This window comes from Sceloporus occidentalis, unplaced genomic scaffold, assembly GCF_023333645.1.
Source record: "Sceloporus occidentalis isolate IW3139 unplaced genomic scaffold, rSceOcc1.0.p SCAF_8, whole genome shotgun sequence".
In the NCBI taxonomy this organism is placed as follows: Eukaryota; Metazoa; Chordata; class Lepidosauria; order Squamata; family Phrynosomatidae; genus Sceloporus; species Sceloporus occidentalis.
The window spans coordinates 21951529-21963633 of NW_028316988.1; the positions used below are offsets into that span (position 1 = coordinate 21951529).

Sequence of the window (12105 nt, forward strand, 5' to 3'; positions counted from 1 at the left end):
TGCAAAGCACATGGTACTTAAAAGCTGGCTACCATGCAATCCCTGTCACTTTCATTCCCAGGGGTCCTTCCAGAACCACATCACAAGAAGATGGATTCATATGAAACACAGAGCTCAGAAGTCAGGACAAAATATGTCGAAATGATCAAATCTGGAATCTCTCAGCCTTTGACACAAGCAAGGACAGACAGGTCCGAACAACAGCTGTTGAACTGGAGAGGAGCATAGTACCACACAGCTACTGTACATTCCCCCAAGGAAGATATCTAGCAAGTCCTTACATTGCAAAACACAATAAAACATTGATTTCTGTGTGCTAATTAAATGCCGCATAATGAAACCAAATAAATTCACTGCTTGATTTGCAGAACACTAATTGAATCTTTAAATATAATACCCCTGGCACATTGAAAAGCTGCTGTAAACAGCAACAACTGCAAATCTGATCAGACCTTCAGGAGTTTGGAAAACCATCAAAGCATCCCAGTTGCATGATTCAAACAGGGCATGGTCAGTCTCTAACCTCTTTCCTTACAGGACACAGAAAAATGGTCACAGCCAGATCCAACAACCCAGAGAATAAGAACAAGGAGGAAGGAGTATTAGAAGAACATCCCCCACCTTTCTTCTCTACACAGGATAGTTAGGTATTTACAGAAGATACCACAGTACTATGTTGCCCAGTCACAGGTTTGTTCCCAGTATTGGAAGAGATGCTCATACTCTTTGGGAGAAATCCATCATGCTTTTGTGAACTCTGGAGATGCAGATATGACTATAATTCTACAGGATGAAAAGAAGTTTCTTCTTTCATGGCCCTGTTACCTGACAAAGAAAGCAAAGTTACCTTCTAGAGTAGGACTGTGGGCACAGTTTTTCATTATTTTGGATACTTTTGCTCTTATTGTGTGCTTCCAAGTCAACTTATGACAACCCAGAGGTGACAATATCACAGGATTTCATTGGCAAGATTGACTATGAAGAGTCTTCTTCTGAAGCTGAGAGAGCTGTGGCTTGCCAAAGGTCACCTCAATGGGTTTCTATGTCCAAGCAGGGATATGAACCCTCTTCTCCTGGAGTCCTAGTCCAACACTTTAACCACTATGCCACATTGGCTCTCTTTGGACATTTCTAACCCACTATTTTCAAGGATGCTTCAGGTAGCATACATGCCTTTCTAGTCAAAGTAATCCCAAGAGGTAGATTTGCGGAGGGAGAGCACAGCTTGCCCCAGTTCACTGAGCTGCTGCGTTCAGATGTGATGCTGAGAGTTCAAAACAGGAAAAAGTACCAAGTTTGAATCCATTACTTCTCTGCTTTTACACAGCCCCAGGGAGATACTGGGAATTTCTGCATTAGGGTAACCATGTCGTCTGAATGCTAACCTGTCATTCATCTCAATTATTATTAGTTAAAATAAACCAGCTTTACAAACTATGGTTTTAAGCTGTCTTGTTTCAACCACAGTAAAGGTTCATTCACTCTGCCTGGGCTGAGACGTGACAACAGGTAAGGACATCTTCCAAATTCTTCCCTGGTACTGAAAAAGGAGAGAAACACACGGCCTGCCTGAGATTTCATGCTTGTAGTGCTAGATCATGATTTAGAGTCACAACTGAAAGCACAGCTGAGTGGGGACTAACCCAGGTGCCTCTAGACCTATTTCAACACTTCAATAGCAGCACCGCAAAGTCCTTGGCTACTGCTGTACTCATAGAATCCTAGAGTTGGAAGAGACCGCAAGGGCCCTGATCCAGTCCAACCCCGTTCTGCCATGCAAGAAATCTCAATCAAAGTATCCCCATTGACAGATGGCCATCCAGCCTCTGTTTAAAGACCTCTAAGGAAGGAGACTCCATTACACTCCGAGGAAGGAGTTTGTTCCACTGTCAAACAGCCCTGACTGTCAGGAAGTTCCTCCTAATGTTGAGCTGGAATCCCTTTTCCTGCAGTTTGCATCCATTGTTCCTGGTCCAATTCTCTGGAGCAGCAGAAAACAAGCTTGCTCCCTCCTCAATTTGACATCCCTTCAAGTATTTAAACAGGGCTATCATATCACCTCTTAACCTTCTCTTCTCCAGGTTAACATCCCCAGCTCCCTAAGTCATTCCTCATAGGGCATGGTTTCCAGACCCTTTACCATTTTAGTCGCCCTTCTTTGGACATGCTCCCTATATGTGGAACATGGAGAGCTAGCTAGCATAGTGCAGTGCTTTGAGCATCGGACTAGGTCTCTGGAGACCAGGGTTTGCATCCCAGCTTGGCCATCATGTAAACCCACTGGCTGACCTTGCGCAAGTCACACTCTCTCGGCTTCAGAAGACGGCAATGGCAAACCTCCTATAAATAAACTTGCCCAGAAAACTCCATAATAGATTTGCTTTAGGAAAGCTATAAGATGGAAATGATCAGAAGGCATACGACAACAAAACAACAACAACAACATGTGGAAAACAGGTTATCTTTCTGAGCCCTAGACTGAGGGAGCTGCTCCAAAGGTTTATTCTATACTATTCCATTGTATGTCTTCATGTTTTGTGTTTTAATTAGCGGTTTCTTTTAATTACGTGGTCACATTTTTACCACTGTTGGGCTATAAATAAACCATATTATAGATAAACCTCTATTGATACCGATATCAGAATTGATCGATACCATCGCCCCCGTCCCCCCCCCTCCTCTAGAGGGTTGGGGTTTTTTTAATTGACATTTTTAATTGGCTGATGTTTTAATTATACGGTTGATTCCTGTGCGAAAAAGCAGAATACAAATAAATATTATTATTATTATTATTATCTTATTATTATTATTACTTATGGAAGTGGGAGATAAGCCTATCCTGATAGTAGGGAGAGCATAGCAGGTTTAGGACCAATATATGAGACCCTCCAGCCTCTGGAGGAGGTTACAATCTGGTTTGGCTCAAGGCTATGGAATTCTGGGAGTTGTAGTTTGTTGTGGGGCCCAGCGGGCCCCACAACAAACTACAACTCCCAGAATTCCATAGCCTTGAGCCAGATAGTGATAAAGCGGTACCAAACCGGGTTATTTCTCCCCTTCACTCTCTCGGGGGGAAAGAAGGAAGGAAGCCTCGTCTGAGGGCCGCTTCCCCTCTCCGGAAGCCCAGGCCTCGCCTTGGAAGCGGAGCAGGAGGAGGAGGAGGGCCTGGGCCTAACCGGGGCCTCCTTCCCTCCCTCCCTCCCTCCTCGGAGGCCCCCATCCGACCCACCTGCTTTCTCGATCTTGCCGGACATGTCGCGGCCGCGCCGGGGCTGCTGGGCTCGGAGGAGACCCGGGGCGGCGGAGGAGGAGGAGGAGGCGTGTGGGGCTCCTAGGCCCCGCCGAGGAGGAGGAGGAGGAGGAGGCAGGGAGCCAAGCCCGGCTGGAAGGGGGCCGCCGCGGCCTAGGAGGCGGAGGCGGAGCCGGGGACGTCCCTTGGCCTGGCCTCCTTCATCTCCTCCTTCTTCCTCCGGCGGACGAGGAGGAGGAGGACGGAGGGAGAGCGCGCCCTGCCGCCCGTCCGCCAGAAGGCAGCCGCCGCAGTGGAGCCATAGGGACCAGGCCTCATCCACACGGGAGGAATAACCCGGTTTGGGACCCGGTTGTGTGGCTGAAGGCTGTGGGATTCTGGGAGTCGGGTTCGTTGTCTGAAGAGGCCCATAGCCACAGATGCCGGCTAATAAACCCTCTGGAAGCTTCTAAGCAGAGGCTGGGCGGCCCTCTGTCAATGGGATGCTTTGACTGGGAGTTCCTGCATGGCAGAAGAAGGGGGCTGGCCTGGATCAGGGCCCTTCTGGGCGTCTCCCCCAACTCTGCGACCCTATGTCAGTGCTCCAGGGGCTCCAGCTGAAGGCCTGAAATCCGGGGCAGGGTCTGAAACTCAGCGGTGGGCCCTGCTCTGCAAAGTGCAAAGTGCCAGAGGATGAATAGGAAGGGGCCCCTGGCGCATCGGACCCAGCCCTCGCTCAGCGGAGCATCTCCAGCAGGGAGCCCTGCAGCACCTTTTCTGAGATGTTCAGAGAAGAAGCACACTCATATTTGCGGATTTCATTATTCTCAGATTTGATTGATATGTCCTCTCTAGGTCCTCCAGTGCAACTCTATGGTCAACTTTAACTAAACGTTGCACTGAAAGGCCTAGAGATTCCTAGAGAGAATACTCTACTAGGCCTTTGTACCTCTTCCAGCGCAACTCTATGGTCAATGTCTGTCAGATGTTGACCATAGAGTTGCACTGGAGGACCTAGAGATTCCTAGAGAGGTGTCCTCTCTGGTAAAACGCATGGTGTTTTTATTATCGGCAGTTTTTCCACATTCACGGGGGTCTTGTGCCCCTAACCCTAGCCAATATGGAGGGACAAGTGTAACCCCATCGCCTCAGCAACTGGTTCCATTGCTGAAGCGCTCTCTCTGTCAAGATGTTCCTTCTAATGGTCCATCAAAATGTACCCTCATGTAACTTAAAACCATTAGTCCTGAAGCAGCAGAGAACAGGCCAGCACCCTCCTCTTTGGGACAGGCCTTGAGGTATTTAAGGTCATCCCCTCAGTCTTCTCTTCACCAAACTCAACATGCCCATATACTTTACTTTCCCCTCATATGTATTTTTCTCTCCATCCCTTATCCTCCTCATTGCCATTCTGTGAACTTGCTCCAACCTGTCTTATTTTGTTGTGGTGGTGCACGTTCAAATAGTTTCCAACTCGTAGTAATCCTAAGGTAACCCTACAACAGAGTTTCTTGGCATGTTTCTTCAGATGGAGGTTGTCATTGCCATCCTCTGGAGCTGAGAGAGTGTGACTTGCCTAATGTCACTCAGTGAGTTTACATGGCCAAGCCGTGGTTCGAACCTTGATCCCCAGAGTCATAGTCCAATGCTTAAACCACTACACTTGATCTTTAGAGTCATAGTCCAATGCTTAAACCACTACGCTTGATCTCTAGAGGCATAGTCCAATGCTTAAACCACTACGCTTGATCTCTAGAGTCATAGTCCAATGCTTAAACCACTACGCTTGATCTCTAGAGTCATAGTCCAATGCTTAAACCACTACGCTTGATCTCTAGAGGCATAGTCCAATGCTTAAACCACTACGCTTGATCTCTAGAGGCATAGTCCAATGCTTAAACCACTACGCTTGATCTCTAGAGGCATAGTCCAATGCTTAAACCACTACGCTTGATCTCTAGAGGCATAGTCCAATGCTTAAACCACTACGCTTGATCTCTAGAGGCATAGTCCAATGCTTAAACCACTACGCTTGATCTCTAGAGGCATAGTCCAATGCTTAAACCACTACGCTTGATCTCTAGAGGCATAGTCCAATGCTTAAACCACTACGCTTGATCTCTAGAGTCATAGTCCAATGCTTAAACCACTACGCTTGATCTCTAGAGTCATAGTCCAATGCTTAAACCACTACGCTTGATCTCTAGAGTCATAGTCCAATGCTTAAACCACTACGCTTGATCTCTAGAGTCATAGTCCAATGCTTAAACCACTACGCTTGATCTCTAGAGTCATAGTCCAATGCTTAAACCACTACGCTTGATCTCTAGAGGCATAGTCCAATGCTTAAACCACTACGCTTGATCTCTAGAGTCATAGTCCAATGCTTAAACCACTACGCTTGATCTCTAGAGGCATAGTCCAATGCTTAAACCACTACGCTTGATCTCTAGACGCATAGTCCAATGCTTAAACCACTACGCTTGATCTCTAGAGGCATAGTCCAATGCTTAAACCACTACGCTTGATCTCTAGAGGCATAGTCCAATGCTTAAACCACTACGCTTGATCTCTAGAGGCATAGTCCAATGCTTAAACCACTACGCTTGATCTCTAGAGGCATAGTCCAATGCTTAAACCACTACGCTTGATCTCTAGAGGCCTAGTCCAATGCTCAAACCACTACGCTTGATCTCTAGAGGCCTAGTCCAATGCTTAAACCACTACGCTTGATCTCTAGAGGCCTAGTCCAATGCTCAAACCACTACGCTTGATCTCTAGAGGCATAGTCCAATGCTCAAACCACTACGCTTGATCTCTAGAGGCATAGTCCAATGCTCAAACCACTACGCTTGATCTCTAGAGTCATAGTCCAATGCTCAAACCACTACGCTTGATCTCTAGAGTCATAGTCCAATGCTCAAACCACTACGCTTGATCTCTAGAGGCATAGTCCAATGCTCAAACCACTACGCTTGATCTCTAGAGGCATAGTCCAATGCTTAAACCACTACGCTTGATCTCTAGAGGCATAGTCCAATGCTTAAACCACTACGCTTGATCTCTAGAGGCATAGTCCAGTGCTTAAACCACTACGCTTGATCTCTAGAGGCATAGTCCAATGCTTAAACCACTACGCTTGATCTCTAGAGGCATAGTCCAGTGCTTAAACCACTACGCTTGATCTCTAGAGGCATAGTCCAATGCTCAAACCACTACGCTTGATCTCTAGAGGCATAGTCCAATGCTCAAACCACTACGCTTGATCTCTAGAGGCATAGTCCAATGCTCAAACCACTACGCTTGATCTCTAGAGTCATAGTCCAATGCTCAAACCACTACGCTTGATCTCTAGAGGCATAGTCCAATGCTCAAACCACTACGCTTGATCTCTAGAGGCATAGTCCAATGCTTAAACCACTACGCTTGATCTCTAGAGGCATAGTCCAATGCTTAAACCACTACGCTTGATCTCTAGAGTCATAGTCCAATGCTTAAACCACTACGCTTGATCTCTAGAGGCCTAGTCCAATGCTTAAACCACTACGCTTGATCTCTAGAGGCCTAGTCCAATGCTTAAACCACTACGCTTGATCTCTAGAGGCATAGTCCAATGCTCAAACCACTACGCTTGATCTCTAGAGGCATAGTCCAATGCTTAAACCACTACGCTTGATCTCTAGAGGCATAGTCCAATGCTTAAACCACTACGCTACACTGGCTGTTGTCTGTATCCTTCTGTGTGTTGCTTTGAAGTTGTCTCAAATGGAACTACAATACTAAAGTAGCCTCCCCCTCACAGTCCTCCAAACTGTAAAATTTTGTTGCAGGGTCCATTTGTCTTCCCAGAACGGTAAAGTTTTAATGATGCTTAACAGATAATAAAGTGTATGATGACAATATCCTTTCCGTAAATGATACATCAAAGTATATCTTATTTAGTTACAACTGATGAAGACACACACACAAAGACACACACCGACCAAGAAGAAACTACAGTTGGAAAGAACATCCCTGCCATCTAGTGGATAGTCAGGCTTCACCATTGCCACTCAGTGCAAAAGTACTCCCAAATGTTATAGTCTAATGCAAATACCAAAGTCAGTGTCTTTATTACGATCAGCCAAAATGTCTCAAAGCAGGGAGCAAACTTGGGTTCACAGAAGGAACTGTTCAGCGAAAATCTTGGGGGATGAAAGTTGGGTCCCAGAACTGCAGAAACTGCCTTCCCTAACCCTAACCCTAACCTAGGCCCAGGGCAAACACCATGAATTTCACTGGATTATTTTATGCAAAGAATACTCAGAGGTGGTTTGCCATTGGCTTTCTTCCTTTAGAGGTTGACAAGTTTATTATGGGATAAGACAATATAGTTGTCCCCCCATCCCACTCCCCTGCAATTTCAAGTTTTTAACAGTCTTGGAGTGGAATGCAGGAGTCCTGGAGACATAACTGGATTAACCTCTTGCACACAAGTCAGACTGCAAAGCGTATCAAGGCTGGGACAGCAGCAATAACAAGAATAGAGGTAAACATATTGCTTCCTCCATTTGTGTTTGAGAGGTATAGGTTGTAGCGGTTATTCTGTCCCAATATGTAGTCTGTTGTACTTTGGACGTGTCATGAGATGACATGACTCATTCGAAAAGACTATAATGCTCAAGAAGGTGGAAGGCAGGAGGAAAAGAGGGAGGACATGTTGCAGGGACGACTCATTGCCCTGAGCTTGCAGCACTTGAGCTTGTTGACTGGGGCTCTTGGAGGTCTCTCATTCAGAGGGTCACCATAAGTCATAGTCAACCTGATCGCAAAGAGAAATAGCAACAGTGAGGTTACCAGTTTGTTTCTGGGTACAATTCAAAGTACTGGCTGCAGGCTAAATGGGCTGGGTCCAAGATCCCTTCAGTCAGCCTTCCAGATGTTGTTGGACTACTACTCCCCACAGCCTTAGGCAGCATGGCCAAGCAGCAGGAATGCTGGGAACTGCAGTTCAGCAGCATTGCAGGACCATATGATTCTCACTTATGCCTTGGGGCTATTTTCTCCATCCAGATCGTGTTTTAGGCTGCAACAAGGTTGTATCTGCCAAGTGTGGATGGGACAAAATGAAGGCATTGTCTCTATTTTGCCTCTGCCCAAGAACTTTTAAGTCCCCAGAATTCTAGCATAGGAGAGAATGGGCCACTGAAAATCACTCACTTCTAGATCTCTTCCATTTGCTCTGCTTGAATTCCCTTTATAACACTTTGCCTGCTCCACCTTTTCTTTGGATGCCTAAATTCTGTTTCTAAAGGCTCAACTGAAGTTTTAAGTTACTGCAATACTAGACGTGAAGAAAAATGTCATTTGGGGGCAGAATTCTTATTGGGCTGGGCAATGGTCTCATTTTGCACCCACTCACACAGCTACACCTAAACAAGTGACACCCACAATTCCTAGCCAACATAGAGGGCACTCAGGAGATGCTTTGTCCTATACCATCTGAACCACTGCCTAAAATGTATGGGGAGACCCTTTCTTGTACGTATTCTGACTCTGGAGGAAGCAAAGTTGATTGTGTCTTGCTTGTGACTGTAGCATATGTGAGCAACAGCCCTGCTAATCCATTTATGACTACATGTCCCATTGTCCATATCAATACCACACAATTTGTTATAAGCAAGCAAAACAACTGCAGAAAATGTAACCTCATTTGTCATGGCAGGCAAGCTGAAAGACTCAGCTCTTGACACTTGGTCCCCAAGAAGTCCTACCAAGGATCAATGGACCTATAGGCTGAAAAAGCTTAGAGAGAAATTCTGAGCATACAGTATTTTGTCTGGAAACCATTTCCCAGAAATCAGGGAGACTTCCTTTATTGTACTTGTAGATTGTTAGGCTGTTAAGCATAATTCCACATGTTCCTTTGAGTTACCAGCATTTCTCCATTTTAAAACTACTGAGCCTTCAGCTGCCCATCAATTCATAATTAAATCCCTATTTTATTCAGTTATGGATTTACCATAATGCATAAATAAGCTAACATTTGGTCATCTGCCACCAATGCTGACACTGTTTTTGATACCAAGACTCTAGAGGGCAGCATTGGATGAAAGATAATGATGATAAATTCAACATCTAATTGAAATGAGTAGCAAAAAAAAAATCCAGAGGCAGACTGAGTTGAGGCACTCAATAAAAGTTGTTCCTAGTGAAAAGAATCCAGGGAGAATGCATCAACCCAATTGCAATGTTCCAAGTTGGAAAGGAGGACCAGACCTCCACTTGGTTAACGTGGGGTAGTGGTTTGAGTGTTAGACTGGACCCTGGGATAACAGGGTTCAAATACCTGCTCAGTCCTGGAAATGCACCTTGGGAAAGTCACACTCACTTAACCTCAGAGGAAAGAAGACTGGATGGCCATCTGTCGGGGATGCTTTGACTGAGAGTTCCTGCATGGCAGAATGGGATTGAACTGGATGGCCCTTGTGGTCTCTTCCAACTCTACGATTCTAAGACTCTTGCTGTGATAGACTCACTTTAGGGCCACCATAAATCAACAACAACTTGAAAGCACACCATGAGAGCAACAACAAAACCTTGAAGGGCCATATCTTTTAGGTCTGACGCTAGCCATTTGGCTTTAATATTCGCATGGCTCCACCCAACCTACTCCCATTGACTGCCTGTGGCTATATAAATTTAGGAGCATGAGGCTCTCATGGGGAGTATACCACATAGCTGGTTTTGCCACTCTTGTCTATGGAAAACAGGCCAATATCTAAACAAAATAATATATGGGCTGCATATACATTGCAGAACTCATGGCTCAATGCTATGAATTTTGGGTGTGGTCGTTTTGTAAGATATTTAGTCTTCACTGTCAGGGAGTTCTGATGCCACAACAAACTATAAATCCCAGAATTCCATAGGATGGAGCCATGATAGTTAAAGTTGTGTCAAACTGCATTAATTCTGCAGTGTAGCAGCAAGCTGTGTGTGTGTGTGTGCGCACACACACACACACATATACAGAGAGAGTTTAACAACCAGAAAATTGGGAGTAACCCCTGAACAAATCTTGCCAAGAGAACCCCATGATAGGGTCGCCATAAGTCCAAAATGACGTGAAGGCATGCAACAACAAATTACATTATGGTTAATACACAATGGGAGCAGCTTTGCTCTTTTTGTGAAGTAACTGTAACTTTTTAAGTTACTTCTGTAGTTATGGGGTATGTCACTACTCAGATGCTTTTTGTACCACAAGCCAGTGTTTCGTAGCCTTTTGGATTTTTTAAAAAATAGTATCTAGCAGTATATATTTAATGTTATTTTTATAACTGGGGGAGTACATATCTTTATATAGCTGTGTTTTATAGCACAGGACAAAAACATGTTAGCATTCTGATATTTTTAAAGGAACTGACAGTAACTGTTTAGTTACTTTTCAGTAATAAATGAGTATAATACTGTATGGGAGACTACCAAGTAATACCAAATTCTGTAGGCTATCTTTCATGCTTCGGGTCACTTTAGAGATATGCTGTTTAAATGATGCATGCGTCCTAAGAGTCTGGAAGCCATGCCAAAGCCACACTCAATCCCAAGGACTGGAGTGTGGCTTTGGCATGGCTTCTAGACTCTTAGGACACATGCATCATTTAAACAGCATACCTCCAAAGTGACCTGAAGCGGCTTTATTTTGGTCTGTCTGTATTAATTCTGATTAATTCTGTAGTGTCCCACTTTTCCAGCTGCTTTTAAAATGTCCCAGTTTTTCTTGCTTCTTTCCACTTTCCCCCCTTACCCAGCTTACTTCAATGGCTGCAAATGGCATTCAAATCCAAGAGTAGCTTGTATTTAATTTGGCTCAGGCCAAAGCAAAATGTTGCAGCCTCTCCTAGCTTGTGTATACTGCCTCATTAATAACTTTTGCTATCTTGCCCACACTCTGCCATTGCTGGAGTACACATGTCCCGATTTTCTTCTGTGAACTATTGGAGGGTAGACCACTTCCCTCAGCAGAAAGAGAGGCATCCCCATCCCAACCCATAAATATCTCAGCAGTAAAACAGAAACACCTTCTTGCCTTTTGCAAGTTCAGCTTCAGTCCCAATGACTTTGAGGGTTTGAACAGGAAGCAGGGTAACAATTTCAAGACAAAGCCACAGAATACTGACAGCACAAAGAGAACATTAGAAAGGAGAGGAACCTTTTAAAATAAAATAATTAAAGTCTAAATGAATTGGAAAAAACCAACAATGCAAAAGGTGGTGGACCTCATATCTAATGGTCCCATCAGGTGCAAAGCTTGAAAAGTTACTTTTAAAATATAGTTCCTAGAATCCTCCAGCCATCATGGCCACTTATTCAAACCTTGGTACCAGAGTAGTGCAATAGGGCAGAAGTCCAGTGACCCACTCTGCAGAAGTGTTTATTACACTGTGAAGTAGTAAGATTTTGTTTACTACATTGTGAAGAAGCTGAAGTAATACCCACTGTGGCTGGAACCATCTCATACTCCTCTGCCATCCTTCTAAATTAAATCCACATTTTAGTTGCTTCATTGCACCACTGCACTGCATGTGCGGCTGCTAGACCATGCTCCCCTTGATAGGTAATGGTTGCAGAGACCTGCCCTTGGGATCAAGGGCTGCAGAGCCAATTGCACAGAAGCCAGCTTAATGCCCATCCTTAAAAGGCTCTCGGAGCAATGGCCTCCTTGACTGTGTAGATGAGAGACTATCTTGAGTGCAATTCACTGAGAGAGCAGCCAAGTCTTTCAAGTCCCTTTCTATAGTCTGGAGACTCCAAGATCTGCAGGCACCATCACAGTCCTCCAACTCATGCCCCAAAAAACCAAAGAGAAATTGAAGGTGACTTGTGGTGGCTTT

General features: G+C 44.9%; 1 protein-coding gene across 1 annotated transcript in view; it reads right to left on the reverse strand.

Annotated features, from left to right (window-relative positions):
• The window catches only part of LOC149308178 (rap guanine nucleotide exchange factor 1-like), an 85202-nt gene extending 81727 nt beyond the window's left edge, over window positions 1-3475 (reverse strand). Inside the window, exon 1 of the mRNA XM_089535256.1 lies at window positions 3230-3475. The gene's annotated coding sequence lies outside the window, so the exon portion shown is untranslated. The remainder of the gene's footprint in view (window positions 1-3229) is intronic.
• Between the last annotated feature and the right edge of the window lie 8630 nt (window positions 3476-12105).